Raw genomic sequence first — 12524 nt, forward strand, 5'->3', positions numbered from 1 at the left:
TCCCCGGGTCTGTCTCTTTCATCTCCCCGGGTCTGTCTCTTTCCTTCTGCGAGTCGGTCTCTTTACATCCCAGGGTCTGTCTCTTTTCTGCCCCGTTTCTGTCTCGTTTCTCCCCCGGGTCTGTCTCTTTTCTCTCCCCGGGTCTGTCTCTTTTCTCCCCCGGGTCTGTCTCTTTTCTCCCCCGTGTCTGTCTCTTTTCTCTCCCCAGGTCTGTCTCTTTTCTCTCCCCAGGTCTGTCTCGTTTCTCTCCCCGGGTCTGTCTCTTTTCTCTCCCCAGGTCTGTCTCTTTCCTTCCACAAGTCGGTCTCTTTACCCCCCTGGGCCTGTGTATTTTCTCCCCCGTGTCGGTCTCTTTTCTCCCCGGGGTCTGTCTCTTTTCTCTCCACGGGTCTCTCTCTTTACTCCCCGGGGTCTCTCTCTTTTCTCTCCACGGGTCTGTCTCTTTTCTCCCCCGGGTCTGTCTCTTTTCTCCCCTGCTCTGTCTCTTTTCTCCCCGTATCTGTCTCTTTTCTCCCCCGTGTCTGTCTCTTTTCTCCCCCTGGTCTGTCTCTTTTCTCCCCCGTGTCTGACTCTTTTCTCCCCTGGTCTGTCTCTTTTCTCTCCCCTGTGCCTCTCTCTTTTCTCCCCTGGGTTTGTCTGTTTTCACTTCGAGTCTGTCTCTTTTCTCCCCGGGCATGTCTCTTTTCTCTCCCCGTGTCTGTCACTTTTCTCCCCCGGGTCTGTCTCTTTTCTCCCCCGGGTCTGTCTCGATTCTCTCCCCGGGTCTGTCTCTTTTCTCCTCTGGATCTGTCTCGATTCTCTCCCCTGTCAGTCTCTTTTCTACCCCGTGTCAGTCTCTTTTCTACCCCGTGTCAGCCTCTTTTCTACCCCGTGTCAGTCTCTTTTCTACCCCGTGTCAGTCTCTTTTCTACCCCGTGTCAGTCTCTTTTCTCTTCCGTGTCAGTCTCTTTTCTACCCCGTGTCAGTCTCTTTTCTACCCGTGTCAGTCTCTTTTCTCCCCCGGGTCTGTCTCTTTTCTCCCCCGGGTCTGTCTCTTTTCTCCCCCGAGTCTGTCTCTTTTCTCCCCCGGGTCTGTCTCTTTACTCTCCCGGGTCTGTCACCTTTCTCCCCCGAGTCTGTCTCTTTTCTCTCCCGGATCTGTCTGTTTTCTCCCCCCGGGTCTGTCTCTTTTCTCCTCCGGGTCTCTCTCTTTTCTTCTCCGGGTCTGTCTATTTTCTCCCCCGGGTCTGTCTCTTTTCTCCCCCGGGTCTGTGTCTTTTCTCCCCCGGGTCTGTCTCTTTTCTCTCCCTCGGGTCTGTCTCTTTTCTCCCCCGTGTCTGCCTCTTTTCTCTCCCCGGGTCTGTCTCTCTCCCTCCGCATGTCGGTCTCTTTACACACCCGGGTCGGTCACTTTTCTCCCCTGGGTCTGCCTCTTTTCGCTCCCGCGTGTCTGTCTCTTTTCTCTCCCCGCCCTGGCTCTTTTCTCTCCCCAGGTCTGTCTCTTTCCTTCCAAGAGTCTGTCTCTTTACACCCCTGGGCCTGTCTCTTTTCTCCCCCGTGTCGGTCTCTTTTCTCCCCCGGGTCTGACCCTTTTCCCCCCCGAGTCTGTCTCTTTTTTCCCCCTGTGTCTGTCTTTTTTTCCCCCCGTGTCTATCTCTTTTCTCCCCAGGGTCTGTCTCATTTCTCCCCCGGGTCTGTCTCTTTTCTCCCCCGGGTCGGTCTCTTTTCTCCTCCGGGTCGGCCTGTTTTCTCTCCCCCGTGTCTGTCTCTTTTCTCCCCCGGATCAGTCTCGTTTCTCCCCCGGTTCTGGCTCGTTTCTCCCCGTCTGTCTCCTTTCTCTCCCCGGGTCTGTGTCTTTTCTCTCCCCGGGTCTGTCTCTTTCCTTCTGCGAGTCGGTCTCTTTACACCCCGGGGTCTGTCTCTTTTCTGCCCCGTATCTGTCTCGTTTCTCCCCCGGGTCTGTCTCTTTTCTCTCCCCAGGTCTGTCTCTTTCCTTCCACGATTCGGTCTCGTTACACCCCTGGGCCTGTCTCTTTTCTCCCCCGTGTCGGTCTCTTTTCTCCCCCCGGGCCTGACCCTTTTCTCCCCCGGGTCTGTCTCTTTTCTCTCCCCGGGTCTGTCTATTTTCTCCCCCGGGCCTGACCCTTCTCTCCCCCGGGTGGGTCTCTTTTCTCCCCCTGTGTCTGTCTCTTTTTACCCCCCCTGTCTATATCTTTTCTCCCCAGGGCCTGTCTCATTTCTCCCCCGGGTCTGTCTCTTTTTTTCCCCCGGGTCTGTCTCTTTTCTCCCCCGGGTCTGTCTCTTTTCTCCCCCGGTTCTGACTGTTTTCTCTCCCCCCTGTCTGTCTCTTTTCTCCCCGGGATCTGTCTCGTTTCTCCCCCGGGTCTGGCTCGTTGCTCCCCTGTCTGTCTCCTTTTTCTCCCCGGGTCTGTCTCTTTCATCTCCCCGGGTCTGTCTCTTTCCTTCTGCGAGTCGGTCTCTTTACATCCCAGGGTCTGTCTCTTTTCTGCCCCGTTTCTGTCTCGTTTCTCCCCCGGGTCTGTCTCTTTTCTCTCCCCGGGTCTGTCTCTTTTCTCCCTCGGGTCTGTCTCTTTTCTCCCCCGTGTCTGTCTCTTTTCTCTCCCCAGGTCTGTCTCTTTTCTCTCCCCAGGTCTGTCTCGTTTCTCTCCCCGGGTCTGTCTCTTTTCTCTCCCCAGGTCTGTCTCTTTCCTTCCACAAGTCGGTCTCTTTACCCCCCTGGGCCTGTCTATTTTCTCCCCCGTGTCGGTCTCTTTTCTCCCCGGGGTCTGTCTCTTTTCTCTCCACGGGTCTCTCTCTTTACTCCCTGGGGTCTGTCTCTTTTCTCTCCACGGGTCTGTCTCTTTTCTCCCCCGGGTCTGTCTCTTTTCTCCCCTGCTCTGTCTCTTTTCTCCCCGTATCTGTCTCTTTTCTCCCCCGTGTCTGTCTCTTTTCTCCCCCTGGTCTGTCTCTTTTCTCCCCCGTGTCTGACTCTTTTCTCCCCTGGTCTGTCTCTTTTCTCTCCCCTGTGCCTCTCTCTTTTCTCCCCTGGGTTTGTCTGTTTTCAATTCGAGTCTGTCTCTTTTCTCCCCGGGCATGTCTCTTTTCTCTCCCCGTGTCTGTCACTTTTCTCCCCAGGGCCTGTCTCATTTCTCCCCCGGGTCTGTCTCTTTTTACCCCCGGGTCTGTCTCTTTTCTCCCCCGGGTCTGTCTCTTTTCTCCCCCGGTTCTGACTGTTTTCTCTCCCCCCTGTCTGTCTCTTTTCTCCCCCGGATCTGTCTCGTTTCTCCCCCGGGTCTGGCTCGTTGCTCCCCTGTCTGTCTCCTTTCTCTCCCCGGGTCTGTCTCTTTCATCTCCCCGGGTCTGTCTCTTTCCTTCTGCGAGTCGGTCTCTTTACATCCCAGGGTCTGTCTCTTTTCTGCCCCGTTTCTGTCTCGTTTCTCCCCCGGGTCTGTCTCTTTTCTCTCCCCGGGTCTGTCTCTTTTCTCCCCCGGGTCTGTCTCTTTTCTCCCCCGTGTCTGTCTCTTTTCTCTCCCCAGGTCTGTCTCTTTTCTCTCCCCAGGTCTGTCTCGTTTCTCTCCCCGGGTCTGTCTCTTTTCTCTCCCCAGGTCTGTCTCTTTCCTTCCACAAGTCGGTCTCTTTACCCCCCTGGGCCTGTCTATTTTCTCCCCCGTGTCGGTCTCTTTTCTCCCCGGGGTCTGACTCTTTTCTCCCCTGGTCTGTCTCTTTTCTCTCCCATGTGCCTCTCTCTTTTCTCCCCTGGGTTTGTCTGTTTTCACTTCGAGTCTGTCTCTTTTCTCCCCGGGCATGTCTCTTTTCTCTCCCCGTGTCTGTCACTTTTCTCCCCAGGGCCTGTCTCATTTCTCCCCCGGGTCTGTCTCTTTTTACCCCCGGGTCTGTCTCTTTTCTCCCCCGGGTCTGTCTCTTTTCTCCCCCGGTTCTGACTGTTTTCTCTCCCCCCTGTCTGTCTCTTTTCTCCCCCGGATCTGTCTCGTTTCTCCCCCGGGTCTGGCTCGTTGCTCCCCTGTCTGTCTCCTTTCTCTCCCCGGGTCTGTCTCTTTCATCTCCCCGGGTCTGTCTCTTTCCTTCTGCGAGTCGGTCTCTTTACATCCCAGGGTCTGTCTCTTTTCTGCCCCGTTTCTGTCTCGTTTCTCCCCCGGGTCTGTCTCTTTTCTCTCCCCGGGTCTGTCTCTTTTCTCCCTCGGGTCTGTCTCTTTTCTCCCCCGTGTCTGTCTCTTTTCTCTCCCCAGGTCTGTCTCTTTTCTCTCCCCAGGTCTGTCTCGTTTCTCTCCCCGGGTCTGTCTCTTTTCTCTCCCCAGGTCTGTCTCTTTCCTTCCACAAGTCGGTCTCTTTACCCCCCTGGGCCTGTCTATTTTCTCCCCCGTGTCGGTCTCTTTTTTCCCCGGGGTCTGTCTCTTTTCTCTCCACGGGTCTCTCTCTTTACTCCCTGGGGTCTGTCTCTTTTCTCTCCACGGGTCTGTCTCTTTTCTCCCCCGGGTCTGTCTCTTTTCTCCCCTGCTCTGTCTCTTTTCTCCCCGTATCTGTCTCTTTTCTCCCCCGTGTCTGTCTCTTTTCTCCCCCTGGTCTGTCTCTTTTCTCCCCCGTGTCTGACTCTTTTCTCCCCTGGTCTGTCTCTTTTCTCTCCCCTGTGCCTCTCTCTTTTCTCCCCTGGGTTTGTCTGTTTTCACTTCGAGTCTGTCTCTTTTCTCCCCGGGCATGTCTCTTTTCTCTCCCCGTGTCTGTCACTTTTCTCCCCCGGGTCTGTCTCTTTTCTCCCCCGGGTCTGTCTCGATTCTCTCCCCGGGTCTGTCTCTTTTCTCCTCTGGATCTGTCTCGATTCTCTCCCCTGTCAGTCTCTTTTCTACCCCGTGTCAGTCTCTTTTCTACCCCGTGTCAGCCTCTTTTCAACCCCGTGTCAGTCTCTTTTCTACCCCGTGTCAGTCTCTTTTCTACCCCGTGTCAGTCTCTTTTCTCTTCCGTGTCAGTCTCTTTTCTACCCCGTGTCAGTCTCTTTTCTACCCGTGTCAGTCTCTTTTCTCCCCCGGGTCTGTCTCTTTTCTCCCCCGAATCTGTCTCTTTTCTCCCCCGGGTCTGTCTCTTTACTCTCCCGGGTCTGTCTCCTTTCTCCCCCGAGTCTGTCTCTTTTCTCTCCCGGATCTGTCTGTTTTCTCCCCCCGGGTCTGTCTCATTTCTCCTCCGGGTCTCTCTCTTTTCTTCTCCGGGTCTGTCTATTTTCTCCCCCGGGTCTGTCTCTTTTCTCCCCCGGGTCTGTGTCTTTTCTCCCCCGGGTCTGTCTCTTTTCTCTCCCTCGGGTCTGTCTCTTTTCTCCCCCGTGTCTGCCTCTTTTCTCTCCCCGGGTCAGTCTCTCTCCTTCCGCATGTCGGTCTCTTTACACACCCGGGTCGGTCACTTTTCTCCCCTGGGTCTGCCTCTTTTCACTCCCGCGTGTCTGTCTCTTTTCTCTCCCCGGGCCTGGCTCTATTCTCTCCCCAGGTCTGTCTCTTTCCTTCCAAGAGTCTGTCTCTTTACACCCCTGGGCCTGTCACTTTTCTGCCCCGTGTCGGTCTCTTTTCTCCCCCGGGTCTGACCCTTTTCTCCCCCGAGTCTGTATCTTTTCTCCCCCGGGTCGGTCTCTTTTCTCCCCCGGGTCTGTCTCTTTTCTCCCCCGGGTCTGTCTCTTTTCTCCCCCGGGACTTCCCTTCCCCCCCGCCGAGTCTGTCTCTTTTTTCCCCCTGTGTCTGTCTCTTTTTTCCCCCCGTGTCTATCTCTTTTCTCCCCCGGGTCTGTCTCATTTCTCCCCCGGGTCTGTCTCTTTTCTCCCCCGGGTCGGTCTCTTTTCTCCCCCGTGTCGGCCTGTTTTCTCTCCCCCGTGTCTGTCTCTTTTCTCCCCCGGATCTGTCTCGTTTCTCCCCCGGGTCTGGCTCGTTTCTCCCCGTCTGTCTCCTTTCTCTCCCCGGGTCTGTGTCTTTTCTCTCCCCGGGCCTGTTTCTTTCCTTCTGCGAGTCGGTCTCTTTACACCCCGGGGTCTGTCTCTTTTCTGCCCCGTATCTGTCCCGTTTCTCCCCCGGTTCTGTCTCTTTTCTCTCCCCAGGTCTGTCTCTTTCCTTCCACGAGTCGGTCTCGTTACACCCCTGGGCCTGTCTCTTTTCTCCCCCGTGTCGGTCTCTTTTCTCCCCCCGGGTCTGACCCTTTTCTCCCCCGGGTCTGTCACTTTTCTCTCCCCGGGTCTGTCTCTTTTCTCCCCCGGGTCTGACACTTCTCTCCCCCGGGTCTGTCTCTTTTCTCCCCCTGTGTCTGTCTCTTTTTTCCCCCCGTGTCTATCTCTTTTCTCCCCAGGGCCTGTCTCATTTCTCCCCCGAGTCTGTCTCTTTTCTCTCCCGGATCTGTCTGTTTTCTCCCCCCGGGTCTGTCTCTTTTCTCCTCCGGGTCTCTCTCTTTTCTTCTCCGGGTCTGTCTATTTTCTCCCCCGGGTCTGTCTCTTTTCTCCCCCGGGTCTGTGTCTTTTCTCCCCCGGGTCTGTCTCTTTTCTCTCCCTCGGGTCTGTCTCTTTTCTCCCCCGTGTCTGCCTCTTTTCTCTCCCCGGGTCTGTCTCTCTCCCTCCGCATGTCGGTCTCTTTACACACCCGGGTCGGTCACTTTTCTCCCCTGGGTCTGCCTCTTTTCGCTCCCGCGTGTCTGTCTCTTTTCTCTCCCCGGGCCTGGCTCTTTTCTCTCCCCAGGTCTGTCTCTTTCCTTCCAAGAGTCTGTCTCTTTACACCCCTGGGCCTGTCTCTTTTCTCCCCCGTGTCGGTCTCTTTTCTCCCCCGGGTCTGACCCTTTTCTCCCCCGAGTCTGTATCTTTTCTCCCCCGGGTCGGTCTCTTTTCTCCCCCGGGTCTGTCTCTTTTCTCCCCCAGGTCTGACCCTTTTCTCCCCCGGGTCTGTCTCTTTTCTCCCCCGGGACTTTCCTTCCCCCCCCCCGAGTCTGTCTCTTTTTTCCCCCTGTGTCTGTCTCTTTTTTCCCCCCGTGTCTGTCTCTTTTCTCCCAGTGTCTGTCTCATTTCTCACCCGGGTCTGTCTCTTTTCTCCCCCGGGTCGGTCTCTTTTCTCCCCCGGATCTGTCTCGTTTCTCCCCCGGGTCTGGCTCGTTTCTCCCCGTCTGTCTCCTTTCTCTCTCCGGGTCTGTCTCTTTTCTCTCCCCGGGTCTGTTTCTTTCCTTCTGCGAGTCGGTCTCTTTACACCCCGGGGTCTGTCTCTTTTCTGCCCCGTATCTGTCCCGTTTCTCCCCCGGGTCTGTCTCTTTTCTCTCCCCAGGTCTGTCTCTTTTCTTCCACGAGTCGGTCTCGTTACACCCCTGGGCCTGTCTCTTTTCTCCCCCGTGTCGGTCTCTTTTCTCCCCCCGGGTCTGACCCTTTTCTCCCCCGGGTCTGTCTCTTTTCTCTCCCCGGGTCTGTCTCTTTTCTCCCCCGGGTCTGACCCTAATCTCCCCCGTGTCTGTCTCTTTTCTCCCCCTGTGTCTGTCTCTTTTTTCCCCCCGTGTCTATCTCTTTTCTCCCCAGGGCCTGTCTCATTTCTCCCCCGGGTCTGTCTCTTTTCTCCCCCGGGCCTGTCTCTTTTCTCCCCCGGGTCTGACTGTTTTCTCTCCCCCCTGTCTGTCTCTTTTCTCCCCCGGATCTGTATCGTTTCTCCCCCGGGTCTGGCTCGTTGCTCCCCTGTCTGTCTCCTTTCTCTCCCCGGGTCTGTCTCTTTTCTCTCCCCGGGTCTGTCTCTTTCCTTCTGCGAGTCGGTCTCTTTACATCCCAGGGTCTGTCTCTTTTCTGCCCCGTTTCTGTCTCGTTTCTCCCCCGGGTCTGTCTCTTTTCTCTCCCCGGGTCTGTCTCTTTTCTCCCCCGGGTCTGTCTCTTTTCTCCCCCGTGTCTGTCTCTTTTCTCTCCCCGGGTCTGTTTCTTTTCTCTCCCCAGGTCTGTCTCGTTTCTCTCCCCGGGTCTGTCTCTTTTCTCTCCCCGGGTCTGTTTCTTTTCTCTCCCCGGGTCTGGCTCTTTTCTCTCCCCAGGTCTGTCTCTTTCCTTCCAAGAGTCTGTCTCTTTACACCCCTGGGCCTGTCTCTTTTCTCCCCCGTGTCGGTCTCTTTTCTCCCCCGGGTCTGACCCTTTTCTCCCCCGAGTCTGTATCTTTTCTCCCCCGGGTCGGTCTCTTTTCTCCCCCGGGTCTGTCTCTTTTCTCCCCCGGGTCTGACCCTTTTCTCCCCCGGGTCTGTCTCTTTTCTCCCCCGGGACTTCCCTTCCCCCCCGCCGAGTCTGTCTCTTTTTTCCCCCTGTGTCTGTCTCTTTTTTCCCCCCGTGTCTATCTCTTTTCTCCCCAGGGTCTGTCTCATTTCTCCCCCGGGTCTGTCTCTTTTCTCCCCCGGGTCGGTCTCTTTTCTCCCCCGGGTCGGCCTGTTTTCTCTCCCCCGTGTCTGTCTCTTTTCTCCCCCGGATCTGTCTCGTTTCTCCCCCGGGTCTGGCTCGTTTCTTCCCGTCTGTCTCCTTTCTCTCCCCGGGTCTGTCTCTTTTCTCTCCCCGGGTCTGTTTCTTTCCTTCTGCGAGTCGGTCTCTTTACACCCCGGGGTCTGTCTCTTTTCTGCCCCGTATCTGTCCCGTTTCTCCCCCGGGTCTGTCTCTTTTCTCTCCCCAGGTCTGTCTCTTTCCTTCCACGAGTCGGTCTCGTTACACCCCTGGGCCTGTCTCTTTTCTCCCCCGTGTCGGTCCCTTTTCTCCCCCCGGGTCTGACCCTTTTCTCCCCCGGGTCTGTCTCTTTTCTCTCCCCGGGTCTGTCTCTTTTCTCCCCCGGGTCTGACCCTTCTCTCCCCCGGGTCTGTCTCTTTTCTCCCCCTGTGTCTGTCTCTTTTTTCCCCCCGTGTCTATCTCTTTTCTCCCAGGGTCTGTCTCATTTCTCCCCCGGGTCTGTCTCTTTTCTCCCCCGGGTCGGTCTCTTTTCTCCCCCGGATCTGTCTCGTTTCTCCCCCGGGTCTGGCTCGTTTCTCCCCGTCTGTCTCCTTTCTCTCCCCGGGTCTGTCTCTTTTCTCTCCCCGGGTCTGTTTCTTTCCTTCTGCGAGTCGGTCTCTTTACACCCCGGGGTCTGTCTCTTTTCTGCCCCGTATCTGTCCCGTTTCTCCCCCGGTTCTGTCTCTTTTCTCTCCCCAGGTCTGTCTCTTTCCTTCCACGAGTCGGTCTCGTTACACCCCTGGGCCTGTCTCTTTTCTCCCCCGTGTCGGTCTATTTTCTCCCCCCGGGTCTGACCCTTTTCTCCCCCGGGTCTGTCACTTTTCTCTCCCCGGGTCTGTCTCTTTTCTCCCCCGGGTCTGACACTTCTCTCCCCGGGGTCTGTCTCTTTTCTCCCCCTGTGTCTGTCTCTTTTTTCCCCCCGTGTCTATCTCTTTTCTCCCCAGGGCCTGTCTCATTTCTCCACCGGGTCTCTTTCTTTTCTTCTCCGGGTCTGTCTATTTTCTCCCCCGGGTCTGTCTCGTTTCTCCCCCGGGTCTGTGTCTTTTCTCCCCCGGGTCTGTCTCTTTTCTCTCCCTCGGGTCTGTCTCTTTTCTCCCCCGTGTCTGCCTCTTTTCTCTCCCCGGGTCTGTCTCTCTCCCTCCGCATGTCGGTCTCTTTACACACCCGGGTCGGTCACTTTTCTCCCCTGGTTCTGCCTCTTTTCGCTCCCGCGTGTCTGTCTCTTTTGTCTCCCCGGGCCTGGCTCTTTTCTCTCCCCAGGTCTGTCTCTTTCCTTCCAAGAGTCTGTCTCTTTACACCCCTGGGCCTGTCTCTTTTCTCCCCCGTGTCGGTCTCTTTTCTCCCCCGGGTCTGACCCTTTTCTCCCCCGAGTCTGTATCTTTTCTCCCCCGGGTCGGTCTCTTTTCTCCCCCGGGTCTGTCTCTTTTCTCCCCCAGGTCTGACCCTTTTCTCCCCCGGGTCTGTCTCTTTTCTCCCCCGGGACTTTCCTTCCCCCCCCCCCCCCGAGTCTGTCTCTTTTTTCCCCCTGTGTCTGTCTCTTTTTTCCCCCCGTGTCTATCTCTTTTCTCCCAGGGTCTGTCTCATTTCTCCCCCGGGTCTGTCTCTTTTCTCCCCCGGGTCGGTCTCTTTTCTCCCCCGGATCTGTCTCGTTTCTCCCCCGGGTCTGTCTCTTTTCTCTCCCCAGGTCTGTCTCTTTCCTTACACGAGTCGGTCTCGTTACACCCCTGGGCCTGTCTCTTTTCTCCCCCGTGTCGGTCTCTTTTCTCCCCCCGGGTCTGACCCTTTTCTCCCCCGGGTCTGTCTCTTTTCTCTCCCCGGGTCTGTCTCTTTTCTCCCCCGGGTCTGACCCTTCTCTCCCCCGGGTCTGTCTCTTTTCTCCCCCTGTGTCTGTCTCTTTTTTCCCCCCGTGTCTATCTCTTTTCTCCCCAGGGCCTGTCTCATTTCTCCCCCGGGTCTGTCTCTTTTTTCCCCCGGGTCAATCTCTTTTCTCCCCCGGGCCTGTCTCTTTTCTCCCCCGGGTCTGACTGTTTTCTCTCCCCCCTGTCTGTCTCTTTTCTCCCCCGGATCTGTATCGTTTCTCCCCCGGGTCTGGCTCGTTGCTCCCCTGTCTGTCTCCTTTCTCTCCCCGGGTCTGTCTCTTTTCTCTCCCCGGGTCTGTCTCTTTCCTTCTGCGAGTCGGTCTCTTTACATCCCAGGGTCTGTCTCTTTTCTGCCCCGTTTCTGTCTCGTTTCTCCCCCGGGTCTGTCTCTTTTCTCTCCCCGGGTCTGTCTCTTTTCTCCCCCGGGTCTGTCTCTTTTCTCCCCCGTGTCTGTCTCTTTTCTCTCCCCGGGTCTGTCTCTTTTCTCTCCCCAGGTCTGTCTCGTTTCTCTCCCCGGGTCTGTCTCTTTTCTCTCCCCGGGTCTGTTTCTTTTCTCTCCCCGGGTCTGGCTCTTTTCTCTCCCCAGGTCTGTCTCTTTCCTTCCAGGAGTCGGTCTCTTTACACCCCTGGGCCTGTCTCTTTTCTCCCCCGTGTCGGTCTCTTTTCTCCCCCGGGTCTGACCCTTTTCTCCCCCGAGTCTGTATCTTTTCTCCCCCGGGTCGGTCTCTTTTCTCCCCCGGGTCTGTCTCTTTTCTCCCCCGGGTCTGACCCTTTTCTCCCCCGGGCCTGTCTCTTTTCTCCCCCGGGACTTCCCTTCCCCCCCCGCCGAGTCTGTCTCTTTTTTCCCCCTGTGTCTGTCTCTTTTTTCCCCCCGTGTCTATCTCTTTTCTCCCCAGGGTCTGTCTCATTTCTCCCCCGGGTCTGTCTCTTTTCTCCCCCGGGTCGGTCTCTTTTCTCCTCCGGGTCGGCCTGTTTTCTCTCCCCCGTGTCTGTCTCTTTTCTCCCCCGGATCTGTCTCGTTTCTCCCCCGGTTCTGGCTCGTTTCTCCCCGTCTGTCTCCTTTCTCTCCCCGGGTCTGTGTCTTTTCTCTCCCCGGGTCTGTCTCTTTCCTTCTGCGAGTCGGTCTCTTTACACCCCGGGGTCTGTCACTTTTCTGCCCCGTTTCTGTCTCGTTTCTCCCCCGGGTCTGTTTCTTTTCTCTCCCCGGGTCTGTCTCTTTTCTCCCCCGTGTCTGTCTCTTTTCTCCCCCGTGTCTGTCTCTTTTCTCTCCCCAGGTCTGTCTCTTTTCTCTCCCCAGGTCTGTCTCGTTTCTCTCCCCGGGTCTGTCTCTTTTCTCTCCCCAGGTCTGTCTCTTTCCTTCCACAAGTCGGTCTCTTTACCCCCCTGGGCCTGTCTATTTTCTCCCCCGTGTCGGTCTCTTTTCTCCTCCGGGTCTGACCCTTTTCTCCCCCGAGTCTGTATCTTTTCTCTCCCCGGGTCTGCATCTTTTCTCTCCCCAGGTCTGTCTCGTTTCTCTCCCCGGGTCTGTCTCTTTTCTCTCCCCAGGTCTGTCTCTTTCCTTCCACAAGTCGGTCTCTTTACCCCCCTGGGCCTGTCTATTTTCTCCCCCGTGTCGGTCTCTTTTCTCCCCGGGGTCTGTCTCTTTTCTCTCCACGGGTCTCTCTCTTTACTCCCTGGGGTCTGTCTCTTTTCTCTCCACGGGTCTGTCTCTTTTCTCCCCCGGGTCTGTCTCTTTTCTCCCCTGCTCTGTCTCTTTTCTCCCCGTATCTGTCTCTTTTCTCCCCCGTGTCTGTCTCTTTTCTCCCCCTGGTCTGTCTCTTTTCTCCCCCGTGTCTGACTCTTTTCTCCCCTGGTCTGTCTCTTTTCTCTCCCCTGTGCCTCTCTCTTTTCTCCCCTGGGTTTGTCTGTTTTCACTTCGAGTCTGTCTCTTTTCTCCCCGGGCATGTCTCTTTTCTCTCCCCGTGTCTGTCACTTTTCTCCCCCGGGTCTGTCTCTTTTCTCCCCCGGGTCTGTCTCGATTCTCTCCCCGGGTCTGTCTCTTTTCTCCTCTGGATCTGTCTCGATTCTCTCCCCTGTCAGTCTCTTTTCTACCCCGTGTCAGTCTCTTTTCTACCCCGTGTCAGCCTCTTTTCAACCCCGTGTCAGTCTCTTTTCTACCCCGTGTCAGTCTCTTTTCTACCCCGTGTCAGTCTCTTTTCTCTTCCGTGTCAGTCTCTTTTCTACCCCGT

Source organism: Stegostoma tigrinum, chromosome 46 (assembly GCF_030684315.1).
Source record: "Stegostoma tigrinum isolate sSteTig4 chromosome 46, sSteTig4.hap1, whole genome shotgun sequence".
Lineage (NCBI taxonomy): Eukaryota > Metazoa > Chordata > Chondrichthyes > Orectolobiformes > Stegostomatidae > Stegostoma > Stegostoma tigrinum.